General features: G+C 40.9%; 1 long non-coding RNA gene across 1 annotated transcript in view; it reads right to left on the reverse strand.

The window, feature by feature from the left end:
• The window catches only part of LOC104006165 (uncharacterized), a 53,865-nt gene extending 33,005 nt beyond the window's left edge, over positions 1–20,860 (reverse strand). The window contains exons 1-3 of the long non-coding RNA XR_010156667.1: positions 20,473–20,860; positions 20,013–20,176; positions 19,764–19,818 (exon numbers count right to left, since the gene is read on the reverse strand). This is a non-coding gene — a long non-coding RNA (uncharacterized LOC104006165). The remainder of the gene's footprint in view (positions 1–19,763; positions 19,819–20,012; positions 20,177–20,472) is intronic.
• Between the last annotated feature and the right edge of the window lie 303 nt (positions 20,861–21,163).

Here is a 21,163-nt window from a genome sequence, read left to right on the forward strand (position 1 = left end):
TAAGCTTTTGGGAGTTTGGTCTGTATGCTGTCATCCTTCATTTTCAAAGAATACATTTTTTAAATGATGGTGTTTCCTATATATACTTCCCATCATCGGCAACATCTAACCTGAGTTATTTATAAGCTGCTCTCAACTTTCAGAACTTTTCTGCCTCACATGTATGTTCCAGCATACCAAACTTGATTCTCTCCCCTCTCTCTCTCACTATGGATGGAGAAAGCTTTAAGAGGCCCTTGGTGTGTTTGTGTGGTAGGAGAGAGCTTGTGGGGAGAAGGATGGATTGGGGAGTGGAGACATGGAAACAGTTCTGGAAAAGTGGCTTTGCACAGAGCTGCTCCATCCACGTGATACTTTAGCAGTCCAAGCTGCAGAAAGGGAAGGCTGGCCACATGCCAGCTGCTCACTGGGAAAGAGTGATGGCTCCTGTAGACTGGCAGCAGGAGTTTGTTCTGCCTCTTCAAAATGCTGTCAGGAGACTTCTTTGCCGATGAATGAATCCTCAGGCCACTAAAGGGGGTAAGTGGATTCACACATACGCCTCCAGGTGAGAAGCACGGAAAAAAGGTTTCCTCTCCCCTGTACCTAGGAGACCTGGTCATAGTTCTGATTTTACTAACAGCTAGCTGTGTGGGCTAAGGTAAAATTATTTGACATCTATGAGTTCCAGTTATTTTGTTGTGAATAAAGAGGGGATCTGAGTAAAGAATGTCTCTGACTCTAAAATGCCATGGGCCTGTAATCTATCAGTGTACGTGGTAACCTCAATAAAAGCGAAAGTCTGGTGTGGCAGCTCTTCTAGAGCTTCTTTTGTCTAGTCATGTCTATAATCAGGCCAAGTCCTGTAGTTTGTGGGATTGATACAAGATTCAAAATAACTGTGTGTCATCAGAAACAAAAGTTTGGAAAAGACATTTCCCCAAACTAAATTAAATATCACTGCTCAAAAATAATAAAATGCTATAGAAAGAAAATATCAACACCACCACAAATCAACATTGGAGGAACAGCCCTAAAAAACATCTGGAAAATAGCATTAAGTTAACAAACCACTAGATAAAATGTTTGATTTCCCAGGCACTGATGTTACTAACTGCAAAAGCAGTTAAAAAGTCTTATGAGGAATAATATCTTGGCACTCATGAACAGCAAGAAACCCAGCTGTTTGCACTTGCTGTATAACAAGTGCCAATGCACATACTGTAATCCTCAGTCTGCTGAGCACTGCAATGGCAAACAGCACAATGTGACAGAAAGTTCCTGATTGGGCAAGAGTGATCAGGCTATTGGGACTCAGTAACAGGCAAATGCCTCCTTTTACTACAACAGCCCACTTCCAGGGCAACTTCCTTGTGAATTGTTGTTTCTTGCTATATATTCATTCATTTGCTTTTACTAGAAATTTATATCATGGTCTGGAAAGAACTTCTATTTCCAGGCAAGAGTTCCTTTAAACCATACCAGATGTCGGAAACATTATGAGACTGGCCTAAGAAGAGGAGAAGAGGGGATTTGAACATGAGCTATATAAGGGACAGACAGAAAAGGAAAGGGCCCATAGGTGAGTGGACATGAAGAGAGATAAGCAGATAAGCACACTAAAGCAAGATCCTGGGAATCCTTGAAACTCTCCATCTCAAAGTGCTAGAAGCATACCCATCCTGCAACTGAGATTTTGAAAGAGACTAAGATAAAGCTAGAAGACAAAGGAGAAAGGAAGTGTTCAGACATCCTGACATGTTATTTCCAGTGCTACTTAGGCACTCATTGAAATCAGCAATTCTTTAGAATTGAGAAGGAAAAGTCTAATCAACTTGGCTATCATTTCATTCAATGATTAATTGTTAAGCTCCTAGTAGGTATCAGGAAAAGTTCTAGGTATGGAAGGTGGTGCAGAATAATAATGAACAAATAAAAAATGGTCGTTCCGAAAGATACATTATTTAGGCAATCTCCTGTATAAATGATCAATCACCATCTACAACAAGTGTTAAGAAAACAAAAAATATATATGTAGGAAGGGGGTTTCTTCTCTTTCTTCTATGTACACATTAGAAAAGATGGATAGTAATCAAATAACAACAAAAATAAATATACAAGTGCAACTGTGATGAGTGCTACAAGGAGAGGTAGATGGTTCTATGAGAAATAATTAGAATAGTTGGCCTTGTCAGCAAGGTAAGGGATGGCTTTCTTGAGGAAGGGATTTTTGAACTTTCATCTACAGGATAAGTGGAATTTCATTAGGTGAAGAAGGGGTGTTCTGTGCCAGAAACACACGAGCGATGAAGAAAAGACACACACACAATCCCTTTAAGGGTAAACAACCTTTATCCCACGTAAATGGCAATGCAGATATAATAAGCAAATGATGTAATAAGCAAATGGATGTAATAAGCAAATTGCAATGGGGAGAGGAGAAAGGAAAAGATATATATATATTTACACTGACCAGACTGTGAAGGATTCACCACCAGACTGGAAAGCAACAGCCTGGGCTCCAGAGTCAGACACTTGCCCGTGCACAGATGAGGAGAGGTCTCATGAAGCTTCGGTGTGGTCTGGGACCATAGCTCCTTTTGTAATGAGTTGTTTGGCATGAGGCCCAGTCACGAGGCCCCTTCACGACTGGACTCAAGGAACACAAAAAGGTCAACTTGTTTTTGCGATTGTCTGTTGTTTTTCAACAACTAACATATAGGAATAGATTGAAATAGAGATTTCTCAAAAACTGTGCTGGACGAATGCCTCAAGGGGCTCACACAACCTGTTCCAGGACTTGGTGACCATTGTTTGTGTCTATGTTCAATTGAGTTCAAATTTAGTATTTAACTTTTCCTCCACAAGGCTCTGGATGGAGGTGGGGAAGAGTTCTCTAGAAAAGAGTCTAAATAAATGGGCTAATAAAAGTGCTGAGAGGCCAGTATTCAGGAATGGAGAGCACTGATATGGAGGCTGCTGCAAACTGAAACTAGGGGGGAAAATGTAGGAGAAAAATGTACAGGTGTCTATAGGAGTTTTGTCTTTGATCTCAAAGCTTTAAAGGGTTTTTTTGCTGAGGATAACATGATCAGATTTGGCACTGAGAAGATCCCTCTGGTTGCATTGTGTAGAATGGATTACAGGATGCAGATAGACTACTCAGTAAATTATTTCTGTAGTCCAAGTGATAGAGGATGGCAGCCTGTAGGAGGATGGTGGTGATGGTGGAGGAGATGGAGTTTCTGAGAAACTCTAAGGGAGTGTAACATAAGCATGTTAGGTCTATGACTGTGGAGTTGGCAGACAGCCCCAAAAGCCACATTTTTCATTCAAACAAGAATTTGCTTTGAATGAAAAAGGAAGGCAATGGCATTGTAAGAAACACGAACAATCAAGGAAGCTTACCATATCCTTTCTTATTCATGTTACTTCCCAGTATTGGCCAACCACCTATGCTAAAAATGACATAGAAGGAGAGGGAAATATGGAAGAACTCACAGTTCTTTTTCTTTCAACCCTTCCTTCTTTTTCAGTAAGTTAAAAGTAGAGTGTTCATAAAATGTGCACCTATCAAGAAGTGAAAAAAAGAGTTAATTTTGTGCAGCATTTCCTCTCTTCTTTTGGGAACAAAATGCATATGCATGTATGAACGAGGTATGAATTGTGTAATTTTGGTAATTCCACATATGAGTTAAGTGCTCTTATATTTGCATTTATTTGTTTGTTTGTTTATTTATTTAATTTTTAGAGACAGGGTCTTGCTCTGCTGCCCATGCTGGAGTGCAGTGATGTGATCATGGCTCACTATAGCTTCAACTACCTGTGCTCAAAGGGTCTTCCCACCTCAGCCTCCCAAGTAGCTGGAACCACAGGCATGTGCCACATGCTAGCTTTGTTTTGTTTTGTTTTGTTTTGTTTTTGTAGAGACCCAGCTAGCTTTTTTTTTTTTTTTTTTTTTTGTAGAGAGGGGGCTCTCATTCTGTTGCCCAGGCTGGTCTTGAACTCCTGGGCTCAAGCAATCCTCCCACTTCAGCCTCCCAAAGTGCAGAGATTACAGGCATGAGCCACCACACTTGGCCATACATATATTTAACTGACATTGCACAATATAATGATGAATAGTAAATTCATGCTAATAAAAAATTTAATTATTATTTATTTACAATTACACTAAATTAAAAGAGACACCGTACCAAGTTGAGAGAGACTATAGAAGAAAAGCAAAAACATATTTTAGTACTTCAGGGGCACTTTTGCCTTTGTCTTTTGAATAAGGCATTCAGCATTTTCATCTTATATGAAAATGATGTAACAGGCCCTGCACAAAACATACCTTCCTAGGTTGTAGTTGGCTATGTATTTGCTCAATTCCCACTAGGCTGCCACAGCTAAACACATGGTAAGCAGGATGGAAATGGCAAATAAAAACAAATGTGGATTTGGGTAAGGAGAGACTTGATTCAAAATGATTATTACAATAGGAGGAGAGGGACTATGGCAATAGGGAGAACACTCGGACCATGCAAACTGCAAGTTTCTCATTGGTCTTTATAAGGAGATTAGCACACAGACATGTGCATGTACAGAGGAAAGACCATGTGAGGACACCACCGTGAGAAGACAAGTCTTCTAGCCGATAGAAGTCTATCTGCAAGCCAAGGAGAGAGGCCTCAGAAGAAACCAAATCTGCTGATACCTTGATCTGGAACTTCTAACCTCCAGAACTATAAGAAAATAAATCTGGGTTATTGAAGCCACCCAGTCTGTGGTATTTTGTTATGACAGCCCTAGCAAATTAACAGTCTTCTTATTTTTGAGATACTTTGTGTATTCTGTACACAAGCCTTTGTCAGATATATGTATTGCAAATATTTTCTACTGGACTGACTTGCCTTATCATTTTCTGAAAAGTATCACTTAAAGAACAGAAGTCTTTAATTTTCATAAAGTCAAATTATTCAGTTCTTTTATATTATGGTTTGTGCTTTTCTTTTTTAAGACAGGGTCTCACTCTGTCACCCAGGCTAGAGTGCAGTGGGACGATCACAGTTCACTGCAGCCTCAAATTCCTGGGCCCAAGAGATCCTCCCACCTCAGCCTCCTGAGTAGCTAGGACCACAGGTGTGCACCACCACACCTGGCTATTTTTGTTTTTTATTTTTGGCAGAGACAAGGTCCCAGGCTTGTCTTGAACTCCTGATCTGAAGTGATCCTCCCACCTCAGCCTCCAAAGGGCTGGGATTATAGGCATGAGCCACCACACCCAGCTGGTTTGTGCTTTTTTGTGGAGTCATTCCCAAGTCACCTCTCTGCCTCATTATATCAACCAGGGATGAATAAGGAGACTAAAAACATGCCAGTTATATCGACAGAAAAGTTTAATATAAATAATTATTAAGTAGTAAATATGGTATACTACTAAAAGAGATAAAAGAGGACTCTAAGGGGTATAGAAATAGCAACTGCAGATGGTGGCTACTACCTCTAAAGCCAATGCAGAGTGCACGAAGAAGAAAATGTTAAAATTTAGAGGGGGCAGGCCAGGCACAGTGGCTCACTCTTGTATTCTCAGCACTTTGGGAGGCCAGATGGGAGGACCGCTTGAACCCAGGAGGTCGAGGCTGCAGTGAGCCATGATCGTGCCACTGCACTCCAGACTGGGTAACAGAGCGAGACCCTGTCTCAAAAAATAAGTTAAAAAAAATAAGTAAATAAAAAATAAAAAATTTAGAAGGGGCATTTCCCCACTAAGGCTGAGAGTCAGGCCTCTCAGGAGAGGTATGACTGCCACAAAAACATTCAGCCTGCTGGTGACATGGAAACTTCTGGAGGATGGGATCCCAGCAGCCTACCCATAGGTGACAGAGGAACTTGGTAAGGGCACAGATCTCAGAAGGTTAACAGGACTCACTGACCACAGCTCTGGTCTCAAGATTTGTACTGCTTAGTTAAAAACACTCCAAGCAGGAGAGGAGAGGGGAGGGGAAAGAGGAGGGAACCCAGGACAAAGAAGACTAAAAAGGAGCCCAACAGATAAGAGCAAAAACAGGAAAGTGGGGAGTAATGGAATCTGAGAGTTGGGCATTTAATGCTGCTAAAAGAATTCTTGGCCAGGCGCGGTGGCTCACACCTGTAATCCCAGCACTTTGGGAGGCCAAGGTGGGCAGATCACAAGGTCAGGAGTTTGAGACCAGCCTGGCCAATATGGTGAAACCCCGTCTCTACTGAAAATACAAAAATTAGCCAGGTGTGGTGGTGGGCGCCTGTAGTCCCAGCTAGCGGGGAGGCTGAGGCAGAGGAATCGCTTGAACCCAGGAAGCAGAGGTTGCAGTGAGCCAAGATCGTTCCACTGCACTCCAGCCTGGGCAACAGAGTGAGATTCAGTCTCAGAAAAAAGAATTCATCAGTCTTTTGTATTTGAGATTTCTTTCTTCTAGCCCACCTTCATTTAATTCTATTTAACCTTTTATCTTTCCATATCTGCCTAGATATTGTCTCTTCTGGATGCCTTCTCAAATCTGCCCCCAGCCCCAACACATGGTTAGTGCTCCTTTGGCTGCCAAACACCCTTGTGTTTACCCTTGTGATAAAATTTAAGCTCCTTGAAGTAAGGGATTATGTTCCATTCTGCATTCTATCACTGGATCACAATATACTCCTCAGCATGTTGTTAGTATTTCAACATTTGATAATTTTTAAAAATCTGAATAAATCACTCTTTTCTCTGTCCTCTACTCTTTTTACTTGTACTTTGGTCACGGAACTTATTAGCTATCACTACTTTTGTAAGTTGTTTTCTCTCCCACAAAAACTGTTAGCTTCTACTGATCTTTGGATTCCTTTGATTGACAAGCATTGTGCATTGCACAAAGTAAGCATTTACTGATTATATGCTGTATTAAATGTCACCAAACTCATAAAAGGTAATTATAATGTTGTAAAACTGATTTTGTGGTTGGCCTATAAACTGGCTCTGAAGATATTTTTAAAATAATTTTATCAGAAGGCATGCAAGAATCTTGGAGTATTGGTTTATACTCATTTGGCTGCGGGAAACAGAAACTCTATCAAGTTACAGATTGAGTATTCATAACTTGAAAATCCCAAATCCTCCAAAATCCAAAATTTTTTGAGCACCAACATGACACTCTAAGGAAATGCTCAGCATAGCATTTTGGATTTCAAACTTTTATACTGGGGATACTCAACATGCAGTTTCAATAGAAAGGAGGGAGCATTTCTTACTATAAGGAGTAGGAGTACAGCCGAGACTCTGGAATGGGCTGGAATCAGGCCCTTCATCACTGGCAGCAGTACTCTTTGTCGCTCCTTTCTGCAAGTCCTCCACTCGCAGTGATACTTCATTCAGTCTTTCATCCTTTTCCTCCTTTTCTTCACTGATATCAATGAATGGGATTACAAGGTAGAGGAGGGAAATGCTGTTGGTAAGCATTCTGTCTGGTGGAAGATGGACCCCTACAGCTCAAGAATTTACATCTCCTCCATTTAAGAGAGATTGCAAACTGAGACTGGATTATTTTATTCTCACTCTCAAATTGAGAGTGAAGGAACTCTTATTTACCTTTTCAAAAATCAAAATTTTGTTTTGTCCTAGTCCAAGCAACAAGTGTCCAAGCAGGGTCATGTAGTGAAAGAATGGCTGTAACTATGAGAACCAGGGAGTAGATGGGGGTAGGGAGGAAGGAAAACTCAATGGAACTAGACAGAAGCATTGTAACCCAGGATCTCAGTTTTAAACATATTTTTTAATCACCCATTCTCTTTTTCTCCCTTCCCTCCTCTCTTACCCCTTCATTCCTTCCCTCTCTAGACACTCCCCTCCAGCAACGCAAGCTTATCTAATTATGTTCCTACTTAAGAAATTCCAGAGGCTAATCTTGAAACAAACCAGGTGCGGAGTCCCAGCTGCAGCATCCTCCCACTTAGCAGGGGTCACAGTTAGTCCACCACCACTGGGCTGAAGTAAAGATGACGCCAAGCAGACCTCCAGAGAGAATTATGCAAGCTAGCCATCTGAACAAAGACACACAGACCCCACATCCTGCACCACTCCCCCATGTCTCCTATACCAAATTTCCCTTTAAAAACCCTATGATAAATTTTAAAATTTAAGATGGCACTTGAGACAGCTAGTTCACTATCTTCCAGGTTTGCTGGCTCTCCAGTTAAACCTGCTTTTCCTTCCACCAACCCTCGCCTCTCATGTCTGGCTTTTCAGCTATGAGCAGCCAAATCTGTGTCCGGTTACAGTATCCTAATAAGTTATCCTCTACACCAAGCCACCTGGGTCGAGATTAAAAGGAAGAAACTAAGTCTTCCAGTAAACCTATACAACTATAGGGCTGACCCTAAATTTGTTAGTAAGCAATCCAATGTAGGTAGAGCAGGGTCAAGTTTGATGTGTTTTGGCCGACACGAAGGGCTTAGGTCTCATTCGTTTACATATTAGATACAACAACTGATGGGGCTGAGGCTCCTTATATAGCTTGCTTAGTAGTAGCTTATCTATTGGTTGAGCCCAGCCAAATTTAAAGGTACTGAGACTAAGAAAAAAACAATTTTTTTTTTTTTTTGAGATGGAGTGTCAGTCTGTTGCCCAGGCTGGAGTGCAGTGGTGCAATCTTGGCTCACTGCAACCTCTGCCTCCTGGGTTCAAGCAGTTCTCCCTGCCTCAGCCTCTCGCGTAGCTGGGATTACAGGTGTCCACCACCACACCCAGCTAATTTTTGTTATTTTGAGTAGCGACCGGGTTTTGCCATGTTGGCCAGACTGGTTTCGAACTCCTGACCTCAGGTGATCCACCAGCCTTGGTTTCTCAAAGTGCTGGGATTACAGGCATGAGCAGGCAGAACTAAGAAAATATTGAAGCTTACAATTTTCAGTTTATTTCGAGTACTAGCACTGTACTAGTCCATTCTCACACTGCTATAAAGACTAACCTGAGACTCGGTATTTATAAAGAAAAGAAGTTTAATTGGCTCATGGTTCTGTGGGCTGTACTGGTGTCTGCTTCTGAGATGGACTCAGGAAACTTACAATTATGATGCAAGGTGAAGGGGAAGGAGGCACATCTTCACATGGCAGAGCAGGAGAGACAGAGAGTGAAGGGGGAAGTGCTACACATTTTCAAACAACCAGATCTCATGAGAACTCACTCACTATTATGAGAACAGCAAGGTAGAAATGTGCCCCCATGATCCAACCACCTCCCACCAGGTCCCTCCCCAACACTGGGGATTACAATTCAAATGAGATTTGGGTGGGAACATTGAGCCAAACCATTGAGCCAAACCATATCATGCACATTGCTAAAATAAACGTATCATTACCCAAGCTGATTGCTTTGAAAGGCAGCATTTATTTATGTGGCTATGTGCTGAGAAGTATGAAAAAAATTAATTTCATTATATTGTATCACAATTCATACCATTTGTCCTATATTTATGATAGGAGAAGATGACATTAAGCATGGTATATACTTAATGTCTCATTTGTTTTACAAACTAAGAAGTGACAAAGGAAATTAACCCCCCAAATCACTGAATATTATGAGATCCACTCTGCCTTATTGTCACATGATAACTATTTGCCTAGAATCTATGGATTTTTAAAATATTAAAGCATAACTCACTGACCAGAACTGGTCCCATGGTCCAATCTAATCACCATGTGCAAGGCAGTCATGTGCCAACGGTGAAATGCTAGAACAATATGGTAGCCGCAGTACCAATGCTTATTCTCTGCCACACACTTTCCCCCACCACGTCCCCACCCTAACACTTTAAGGTTAAAATGCAGACAAAACTTTACCTGAATTTTAAAATAAAAAGAAATAGTACAGTGTTATCAGAACAGAGTAGATTCTTTTTGTAATAAAGACAGGATCTTATTCTGTTGCCCAGGCTGGTCTTGGACAACTAAGATCAAGTGATCCTCCCAGCTTAGCCTCCTAAAGTGGTGGGATTACAGATGTGAGCCACCACGCCCAGCTCAGAAAGTAGATTCTTTTTATTTTATTTTATTATTTTAAGTTCCAGGGTACATGTATGGGATGTGCAGGTTTTTTACATAGGTAAACATGTGCCATGGTTGTTTGCTGCATCTATCAACCCATCATCTAGGTACTAAGTCCAGCATGCATTAACTATTTTTCCTGGTGCTCTCCCTTCCCCCATTCCCCCTGACAGGCCCCAGTGAGAAAGTAGATTCTTAATGTTGAAATTTTAGGTGTGGGACAAGGGGATTATAAAGATAAACAGAAATGGATGTAGATACAGAGTTTCCTGTACTCTCAGATGAGACGACTGCATAAACAGCTTTACTTAAGCAGATTCATGGTGCTGGGACTGTTCAAAAAGTGTTGCATGCTATGTAGTGCGGAGTTGAAGGATTCTAGCAGCATTAAAGAAAATGTTAACTTATTTGGTTCCATCTCATCCTAGTCAATAAGTCAACACATACAAATTGTTCCCCTTTTTGATTGCCTAGAAGTAAGCACTTTTATCTATTCAGTTTTTAGATTCCTATGCATTGCTTTCAAATCAATTGCATGAATGGAAAACTCTTCTCATTAATCACATTCCTCTCCAAGCCAGCGAAGTCTCCTCAAGTCAGAGCACATCTACACATCGTCCACCAGATGGCGGTGGAAGCCCACCGACATTGTAGACTACGTAGGAAGAGCGTCCAGATGGAAAAGCGGGTTGGGGCTTTCTGGTCTGGTTTTTTTGTTTTGGGTTTTTGTTTGTTTGTTTTTGTTTTTTGTTTGTTTGTTTGTTTAAGACGGAGTTTCGCTCTGTCGCCCAGGCTGGAGTGCAGCAGCGCGATCCTGGCTCACTGCAACTTCCGCTTCCCGGGTTCAAGCGATTCTCCTTCCTCAGCCTCCCAAGCCCTCGGACTACAGGAGCAGGCCACCACTACGGGCTAATTTTTGTATTTTTAGTAGAGACGGGGTTTCACCATATTGGCCAGGTTGGTCTCAAACTCCTGACCTTGTGATCCGCCCACCTCGGCCTCCCAAAGTGCTGGGATTACAGGCGTGAGCCACTGCGCCCCGCTTCTGGTCTGTTTGTAAAACTAATCATTTCGGGAGGCGGAGGCAGGAGAATTGCTTGAACCGGGGAGGCGGAGGTTGCAGTGAGCTGAGATTGCGCCATTGCACTCCAGCCTGGTGACAGAGCGAGACTCCATCTCAAAACAAAAACAAAAACAAAATTAATCATTAAAACGAAGAGGACTGTTGGATTTTAGAGCCTCAGATACGGGGCTTTTTTTAAAAGTCCACTTTTTAAAAATTGTTAGAAAGATATGGCAATGACAAAGTAATATAAGTGATCTAATTAGATTATATTTTTTCTTGTTTTAAATTCTGGGTAATCTGTCCATCGAAGCTACTTGGCTGGGGAAGCAATTGAAAGTGTCATTCCTCAGTATGCTTGAAATCTCTCATACCCTTCATGCCCAACTAAGATATATAAGAGAAAATCCTGTTAGTGGCCATCAGCAGCTGCTGGAGAATGCACCTTTATATCCAGATTCTGGAATCTTTCAGGCAACCCTCCCTTCTTCCTCTTTGACTTCTATTTCTCATTCAACTCACCAGATTATTGGGATAATCATGTGTGTGGAGAAGATTCTCAATCTCTTTGAGTTTCAGATTTCTCATCTGCAGAATTAAAGTGTGTACTTTTTTGAGGAAATAATACATGAACATACATAGAACAATGCCTGGCACAGGCTAAATGCTCCAGAAATGGGAACTATTATTTTTTCCTCAGACTTTTACCTTATTTTGAAAGTAAGCAGGCTGGGCACGGTGGCTCATGCCTATAATCTCAGCACTTTGGGAGGCCGAGGCAGGTGGATCACCTGAGGTCGGGAGTTCGAGACCAGCCTGACCAACATGCAGAAACCCCGTCTCTACTTGTGGGCGGAAAGCCACCCAGGTGCTGAGGCAAGAGACTGAAGGCACAAGCTGTTCCAGTATAATAAAAGAAAATAATTAGAATACAAAAAGTTATACTAAAAATAAGATATAGACATGATTATATATGAATATTATCAATCTTTAGTTGGTAGTGTTGCTCTTTTAGTATTATAATAATCTCTGTTTTATAATCATAACCTAGAAAACACCAGGCCATACAGAGTCAGGAGCTGAAGGGACATGGTGAGAAGTAATCAAAAGACAAGAGTGTGAGCCCTCTGTCACGCCCGGATAAGGGCCGCTTGAGGGCTCCTTGGTCTAGCGGTAAGGTCAGTGCCTGGGAAAGCACCCATTACTTGGCAGACCTTGGTCTAGCGGTAGGGCCAGTGCCTGGGAAGGCACCCGTTACTCGGCAGACCTTGGTCTAGCGGTAGCGCCAGTGCCTGGGAAGGCACCCGTTACTTAGCAGACCGGGAAAGCGAGTCTCCCTTTCCCCTGGGGGAGTTAGAGAACACTGCTCCACCAACTCTTGTGGGAGTCCTGACATTAGCCAGGCCTGCCCGCAGTCATCTGGAGGCTTAAACATCTGTGGTGCTGTGCTTCAGTGGTCATGCTCCTTGTCCACTTTCATGTTCTGCCTGTACACCTGGCACCTCCTTTTAAGTTCTTAAAAGATAGCAGTAACAAAATTAGTGAAAGTACTAAAGTCTTTGATCTTCCTGATAAGTGCACAGAAGAAATGCTGACATATACTGTCCTCCCTCTCTGCTTCGGCTATCACAAAGAGAAAGGCCCCCCGTCACGTGGACACGTGACTTGCTTGACCTTATTAATCATTTGAGATGACTCAAACTCCTTACCCTGCCCCCTTGCCTTGCATACAATAAATAGCAGTGTGTCCAGGCATTCAGGGTCACTACCAGGCTTCGCGCATTGGTGGTAGTGGTCCCCTGGGCCCAGCTGTGTTTCCTTCTATTTCTTTGTCTCATGTCTTTATTTTTCTACAATCTCTCATCTCTGCACACTAAGAAAAAACCCACAGGCCCTGTCGGGCTGGACCCTACACTACTAAAAATACAAAATTAGCGGGGCATGGTGCATGCTTGTAATCCCAGCTACTTCGGAGGCTGAGGCAGGAGAATCACTTGAACCTAGGAGACGGAGGTTGCAGTGAGCTGAGATCGAGCCATTGCACTCCAGCCTGGGCTGCAAAAGCAAAGCTCTGTTTCAAAAAAAAAAAAGAAGAAAGAAAAAGAAAGTATAGGGCATTGATTATAGTAACTTGTGTACAGTTTCATCATTTGTGCCAAATGATCATGTAACAAAATTATGACTATGCCTATTGTGTATTATGTGTGTGTGCACATTAACTATCAAAATGTCCATATTTTGTATCTGCAACAAACTTATATATTGGCAGCAACTACAGCGCTATTGGCCAATTACAACAACAACATGAAACACAGACACCAAGAGAAGAAACGTTATCTAAACCCAAAGTGTGAGTGTCTCAGAGCACATATTTTCCAAATGTCAGTTAACAGGGAAAACTAATAGATACCATAACCAGTGACTTTCCCTCCCTGCCCTGAATTATGGTGAAAGTGTATGAATTATATGCCCCGTTTTCAGCTATACAATTTAGAGCTCCACTGGAGTTCTGTGGAAAGACCAAGTGAGGAGCTTTCAGTTTTGGAAAGTAGATACTCATATGACATAAATGGTCTAGATTCAGGAAAAAGAACAGCTAGGCCTTGGTGATGGCTTCTGAATGCAGTTTGTACAATTTACAACTCAAGTGTCATGTGATATCATTTCTGTGGGGATTCTCATTCAAAAATAATGAGACTAATGTTGATAAACGATCGAGATTTTTATTACGAGTTTCCGTAAAGGTGTAACACAGGGGTCTCTCCCAGAAAAATAGAAAGTAAAGCTTCCAACAACACTTCTCTATATCTCTCCTCCCTCCAAAGTTCCCTACTTATGACGGCTGCTAAAATTCTCCTCCTCTTTCAATCTCCCAATCCTTCCATGTTGTTATCTCACGGTTTTCTTTCTACCCTGTTCACTACCTTCTTCCCACATGGTGTAAAAGTGAGAAGCTTCTCTTGTACCCCTGCCCACCAACCATACATAGAAGACAGCTAATGGCCTCCCATTTCTCTCTCTCTTCTTGGCAAGAAGCATGTAGCATCCCCTACAAAGTATATTTTTCTCCTCCTGAATGATTTTTGCATGAGACATTTTCTTACAGAGAAATTCCGGGGACTAACATTCTCTACTTTGTTTTATGTATATATAATAAAGTATATAATATACATATAAAACAAAGGTGTATATATAAAGCCAGATATATATATCTGACTCATTGCAGCCTCAACCACCTGGGCTCAAGCAATCCTCCCACCTCAGCTTCCTGAGCAGCTAGGACTACAAGGCTGTGTCACCATGCCGGGCTAATTTCTAATTATTTTGTAGAGATAGGGTCTCTCTATGCACCCAGACTGATCTCAAACTCCCGTCTCAAACGATCCTCCTGCTTTGGCCTCCCAAAGTCCTGGGATTATAGGCATGAGCCACCACACCTGCCCCTTCTACTCTGTTGTATTTAGAAGGAGAGAATCTTATGGGAGAAATTCCTGTTTTAACTTGTTTTAATCTATTACATAGAAACTGTCTACAGGACTATACTAGATTTCTACTTTTCGTTAGTGAAGAAGAAAGTTGTTATAAGGAAAAATCTTTTAATTTTTTCATTTTTTTGAGACAGACTCTCACTCTGTCGCTGTGCTAGAGTGCAGTGGCACGATCTCGCCCTATGTTTTCTCCTATTAGTTTTATAGTTTCAGGTTTTTAAGTCTTTAGTCCATTTTGAGTTGATTTTTGTATATGGTGTACCACAAGCTTTGTAAACACCCTGCCATCATAGTGGTGCTCTGACTTATCAATATTCTTTTTTAAAAGTGTGTCCTTTCTAACTGAATTAGTATGTTCAACAATTTTATTTATTTATTTATTTATTTTTGAGACAGAGTCTCACTCTGCTGCCCAGGCTGGAGTGTGTAAGTGGCACAATTATGGCTCACTGCAGGCTTGACCTCCTAGGCCCAAGTGATCCTCCTGCCTCAGCCTCCTGAGTAGCTAGGACCACAGGCACACGCCACCACACCTGGCTAATTTTTTAACTTTTTGTACAGACAAGGTCTCACTCTGTTGCCCAGGCTGGTCTCAAATTCCTGGGCTTAAGTGATCCTCCCACCTTGGCCTCCAAAACTGTTGGGATTACAGGTGTGAGCCACTGTGTCTGCCCCAACAACATTTTTTGTCTAGCTTTTTCTTTTTTAAAGAAACAGTTGTGTTTTACATTTTTCAGGTAATTGAAGTTTATCCTTTCAACTAGTAAAAAAAGTTTTAAAACCAATCCTTTGTAACACAGAAATACCCCTTCGTATGATCTTTTAACTTAGTTTTATACATAAAAATAAATCTAGGCTGGGCATGGTGGCTCACACCTGTAATCCCAGCACTTTGGGAGGCCAAGGCTGGAGGATTACTTGAGAGACCAACCTGGGCAACACAGCAAGACCTCACCTCTACTAAAAATTTTAAAAAATTAGCCCGGTGTGGTGATGCACTCCTGTAATCCCAGCTGCTTGGGAGGCTAATGCAGGAGGGTCACTTGAGCCTAGGAGGTCAAGGCTGCAGTGAGCTGTAATTGCACCACTGCATTCTAGCCTGGGCAACAGAGTGAGACCCTGTCTCAAATGAATCAACGAATACATAAATCTACCTTCTAGAACCATAGTATAGTAACTTTGTCTCCTTCCAGCAGATGGCACTGAAGATTGTGCACAGTAATTTAGTAATTTTAGTCTAGGGCAGTGCTTCCCAGCCTCTTCATGTTATAACATAGCTAGAAAATAAGGATATTTTTGTTGGGTAAAAGACAAGGATGCTTGCAGCCAAAGGAGACTAGCCTGAGGATCACTTGAGTACCCCCTAGTTGTCCCAATGTCTGAAGAGGATTAATATCTTAATACATCTTTTAATGAATTGCACTCATTCAGTGTGCCCTGGTGTAGTGGTGCCCTGATGTAGGTCATCTTTTTATTAATTTGGGGCCTATTATGAGTTTATGTTTTAAAATGTGCTTTATAAATATTAATCCCAACATTGATGTCAGTGAGAAAGAAGTGAGAATTTTGAAGGTGGTAGTAAGAGTGATGTGAAGATTAAAAAAGCAGGGATTGAAAAATGAATATTCATAGTAATAAATATACAATAAAGTGGTATGACCCAGTTGAAATTGGGAACAATTCTGAAAAGCAAAGAGTGACTCATGCCATATGAAAATGCCATTTGCTATGGACTGAATTCTGTACCTCCAAAATCCATATGTTGAAGCCCTAACCCCACATGTAACTATATTGAAGAGAGGGCCTTTAAGGAGGTGATTAAGGTTAAATGCAGTCGTAAAGGCAGAGCCTTGTCCAATAGAACTGGTGCCCTTATACCAAGAGACACCAGACAACTTTCTCTCTCCCCATCTCTGCCTGCCATGTATGGACCAGTGAGAAGGTGGCCATCTACAAGCCAGGAGGAGAACCTTTACCAGAACCTGATCATGCTGGCACTCTCATCTCAGACTTCCAGCTTCCAGAATTGTGGGAAAACACATTTCTGTTGTTTAAGCCACCTCGTTTAAGGTATTTTGTTATGGTGGCCAAAGCAGACTAATTCACCATTTTTATATAATAATAATCAGTAAGAAGAAAAGTAATTGACAAAATGTACACACTGTTGACCATGTGATAAGAGGATCAGTGTCAACTCTGGGCACCCATTAACCCATTAGGAGATGGTTCAAGTATCTTAAAGGCCTAAGAAAGTAAAGTTATGGAAAGCAAGAGCGCTAGGCACATTTTAATCTGTACAACATCAACATGAGTGGTAGCAGGTGTGAATATACTGCAGCTGCTAAGAAGTTCCTTTAGGCTCATTAAGGAGGGGCATTTCCTTCCTTAAGGGACTTCAAATGTAAATCCAACAAAAAATGCCTTTTGGAACCTTGCTACTCAAAGTGTGGTCCATGGATCAGCAGCATCAGCATCAGCATCAGCATCACCTGGGAGCTTGCTAGAAATGCAGATTCTCAGGTCATTCTAACCCTACCCAATAAGCATCTTCATTTTAACGTGATCATCAAGAGATTCATATGCGCCTTAGTCTGGGTTGCACCACTATACAACTTATATCAGTAAAAAGAAGAGTAAGCTTTGTTCTAAAGTTTCAAAGGACTGCCTCACTTTTCTGTTTTCTGGAAATGCATATGTGGCTTACTCCGAACTTGTGAGTATTGGGACTTACGAACAATGGAAATTTTGGAACCTAACCTGTTCATATGTAAGAGTTTCTAAAGTTCCAAAATGGGTTCTATATTCCTCTGGTCTTCTGAAACAGAGTACAGAACGTAATTTAATTTTTCTTTGCAATTGAGGACCAAATCTATGAATATCTGTTTTGGTCCTGATATATGGTGATGTCATAAAGCGCTTTCAAGTTATAAAGCAGGTGTTCGGTATGTGACAGTTCCCTTCACTTTATTTCCTTCAGAATACTAGGTTATAAATTTCTCAGATGGCAGAGACTTGTGGACTATGTTTATCATATTTCCAGTGGAATACATAGGGTTGTTCAATGTAACTAATTGTGTCAGAATACCGTGCATTTTTAATTCATTTTTCTAATTGTCTTGTTTTTCCTGTGCTTATTCTGCCAACTAATAGAGATTGCTCCTCTCAAACTACCTATATTAACAGCATTTCCTTCCCTTGCCTTGTGATTCATAGTTTCTAATCTGCTGTGGGCTAGTTAAGTGTGTAACTACAGAAATTACAGCATGTCTGAAACAATAGCCAAATAGTTTATGTGACAATCAGAGAATTTCCTGTAAGTGCATGCACTATTGTTCATGAGTTGACTATGTGGTAATTATTTGCCAATAATCTCATCTTTTATTTTTCTTTTAGTATCTTAGTTGTGTTTTAGACCACTGAAATGTAAATGAGAGTTAAATGACATCAACATAAGTGATCAAATATTATTAAAGTCAGTGAAATTATTTATTCTCATGATAATGCGTGGTGAAACTCAACTGGAATGCCATAATGAAAAGAAGAAACAAAGATTCACTAAGAGCAAAAAACAAAAAAAAAAAAACACAGCCAGGATTGTTTTTAATTCAAGAAATATAAATACAAGTCAGTAGGAATATATAGAAAAGTTTCTGCATACCTTTGAGAACAGACCATATCTTATTCATTTTTGTATCCCCAATACCTACCCTATTATAAATGTAATAAATCTGTAAATGGATCAAATAAAGGAGGAAAAAGAAGAAAACTGTTTCTTCATATTGGGAGATGGACACCTAATAGAGAATGCCACTAAAAGGGAAGGAGTGATCTACAAACGCCAAATGTGATTTACAAACTAGAGAATAAAAAGCCTGGTGAGAAATATGGAAAGCCAGGCTACAATAAAGAATTGACATTTCCTGGCTGGGCATGGTGGCTCACGTCTGTAATCCCAGCACTTTGGGAGGCCGAGGCAGGCAGATCACCTGAGGTCAGGAGTTTGAGACCACCCTGGCCAACATGGTGAAACCCCATTATCTACTAAAAATACAACAATTAGCCAGGAGTGATGGTGCATACCTGTAGGCCCAGCTACTCAGGAGGCTGAGGCAGGAGAATCGCTTGAACCCAGGAGGTGGAGGTTACAGAGAGCCAAGATGGCGCCACTGTACTCCCAACTGGGTGACAGTCTCAAAAAAAAAAAAAAAAAAAGAGCTGACATTTCTTGAGCTAGAGATAGGCGTTCAGTTGTCCAAGGCTCCCACTTCTGTTATAGAGAATAGAGTCCTAAGTTGGGGATGACAAATAGTAACACATGTATTATTTCACTTCCATATATGCAGCAGAGATTAATTCAATTACCCACTCTTTCTCACTGAACAGACTTGGCCTTAGCATCTGCATCAACACTATACCTCAAAGAATCTGAGTTGACATAGGAAACGTCATAATTGGCATTTGTGATACTGTAATCACAAATCTACAAAATATCACTTTTATTGGTCTGTGAAAGATTGAAGAGATGTCCTGAAAGAAAGGACCATCATCTTCCAAAGTAAGAGAATGAACCAATTCAGCTTAACTCTGCTATTCAAAAGCAGTGGTCCTCAAACTTTCCCATGCATCAGAATTGCCTGGAGAGCTTGCTGTAGGGCCCTATCTCCACCACTTCTGAATCAGTAGGTCCAGGGTTTGGGCCCACAAATCTGCATTTCAAAAACTCTGAGATCTACCATTGTAGAGTATACTGGAACAAATTCTAAATATGAAAAACTGAAAATCTTTTGACAGCAAGACAGTAAATCATAACTAGCATAGCTTTATGAAGAAAAATGTAAATTAACCCAGTATAGTTTATAGTAAAGCAATGGTCTGGAGCTAAATAAACCTTGGTTTGACCGCTGGTTCTGCTAATTCCAGGTTCATGATTTTTACTAAGATTACTTGAGCTCTATAAACATTAGTTTCTTCACAGATAAAATAGGGATAAGAAAAATATCCCATGGAGTTATTGTTAGGATTAAATAGAAAAAAATACATATCTAGATTTACAAGCACCGTGCCTAGTAGATGGTTCAATCCTATTCATTCAATTCTTCATCCTTTTTTCACTTATAGTAGTAATGGAAATTAAAGCAAAAGAGTGAAATATTTTCATAAAGGTTGTAGTGTTTGTCAGGAGGAAAAATATCTACCTTCTAGAAGGGGTGCCACGGCAGCGACAGCACAAGGCCCGTGCGTGTGGGGTTCCTGTAACAAAAGAAAGGCATATGAATGTATAATATTTAATGTAAGTTTTACATGGCACCGGAGCCTTCATAAGGAAACGAAGATCTGAAGAAACCTGAGCGTTTTATACCAAGCTTGATGAAGAGTAGACTGTTATGGAAAACTGTGATAAGACAAAAAGATGGGCTAAGGGCAGTAAACTGGGGGAAACCTACCAAGGCCTATTCATTTAGATTCCTCTTGGCGTCTCTCTGTCTTCACAAATAAGACTGCTTCTTTTCTCCAGGTATAGAGAGGGCATCTCTCACATGAGGGTCTTATGACCTGCTTCATGGGAAGGTCAGAGTCCTCACACCTGCCATTTCTCAAATTCCATCAGCTTAAAACATTCAATATGCCAAGGTGTTATATTTTGGGGTAGTGTGCCCTGAACACCATCATAAACATGCTAGAAAAATTCTACAGCAAATTAGTGGACAAGGGGAAGGAGCTTAGGTATTAAAGATTGTGGAGAAGATCTATTAAAACACAGGGCCCCAATCCTCCTCTTAAGGAGTCTCCCCTTAAGAGACAGGGTTCACTTTCATCCCATATATTTCTGATTAAAATGAGCCTCTTATACCCAGGAGAATACATTCCAGGTGCAGAAAGCCAATTACCTAGTTATTCCCTTACCCACGTAATTATAGACCTTAATCCAAATTCAAAGGACTCCTGGGAGATGCTGGAATCTGTAATTGTGTAATCTCTTTGATGAAGCACAGAGTGTGATCTTTTGCTCATGTGGGGCTAGGTTTCTGTGGCGAAGCTGGAAATGCTGTGGAAAAGGGCTTGCCCCTTCTGTGTATATGAACTCTAACGTAGTTGAAATTCCTAGAAGTCAAAGATATAAATCTAACTACTAAAATTCATTTAGTGCATTAAAATGCCAGTTATTAATTTACGGCAACAACTAAAGGGAAGCTTTGTATTATTCTAGGACTATAATGCAATTTATGCTTTGCATAATCATTCAGTAAATGACTTATTGCTCCAGAAATACCATCTTGCTAGATCCCATTCTGAATTCAGTGTTTCTGAGCAATCTCATCTCCAATACAGAGTGATGACATACTCAGGATTCCAAGACGGCAAAATGACTTGGGTAATGTAGTCTAGGGCCTGCCAGTGAGTATGCTGAGACAGACCAGAAAGACTTAAAGATTCCACTAATGTAGACAAAGCAAGCTGAGCCACAACTTCTCGGAACACCAACAGGATGCACCAACAATTGACAAAAAAAAAAAAAAAAAAAAGGAGATAAAGTTTAAAGTTTGTCTTCCAGCATTCCCTTACCCTATTTTCCCCTTCCTCTTCCCTACTTTAT

This window comes from Pan troglodytes, chromosome 3, assembly GCF_028858775.2.
Source record: "Pan troglodytes isolate AG18354 chromosome 3, NHGRI_mPanTro3-v2.0_pri, whole genome shotgun sequence".
Lineage (NCBI taxonomy): Eukaryota > Metazoa > Chordata > Mammalia > Primates > Hominidae > Pan > Pan troglodytes.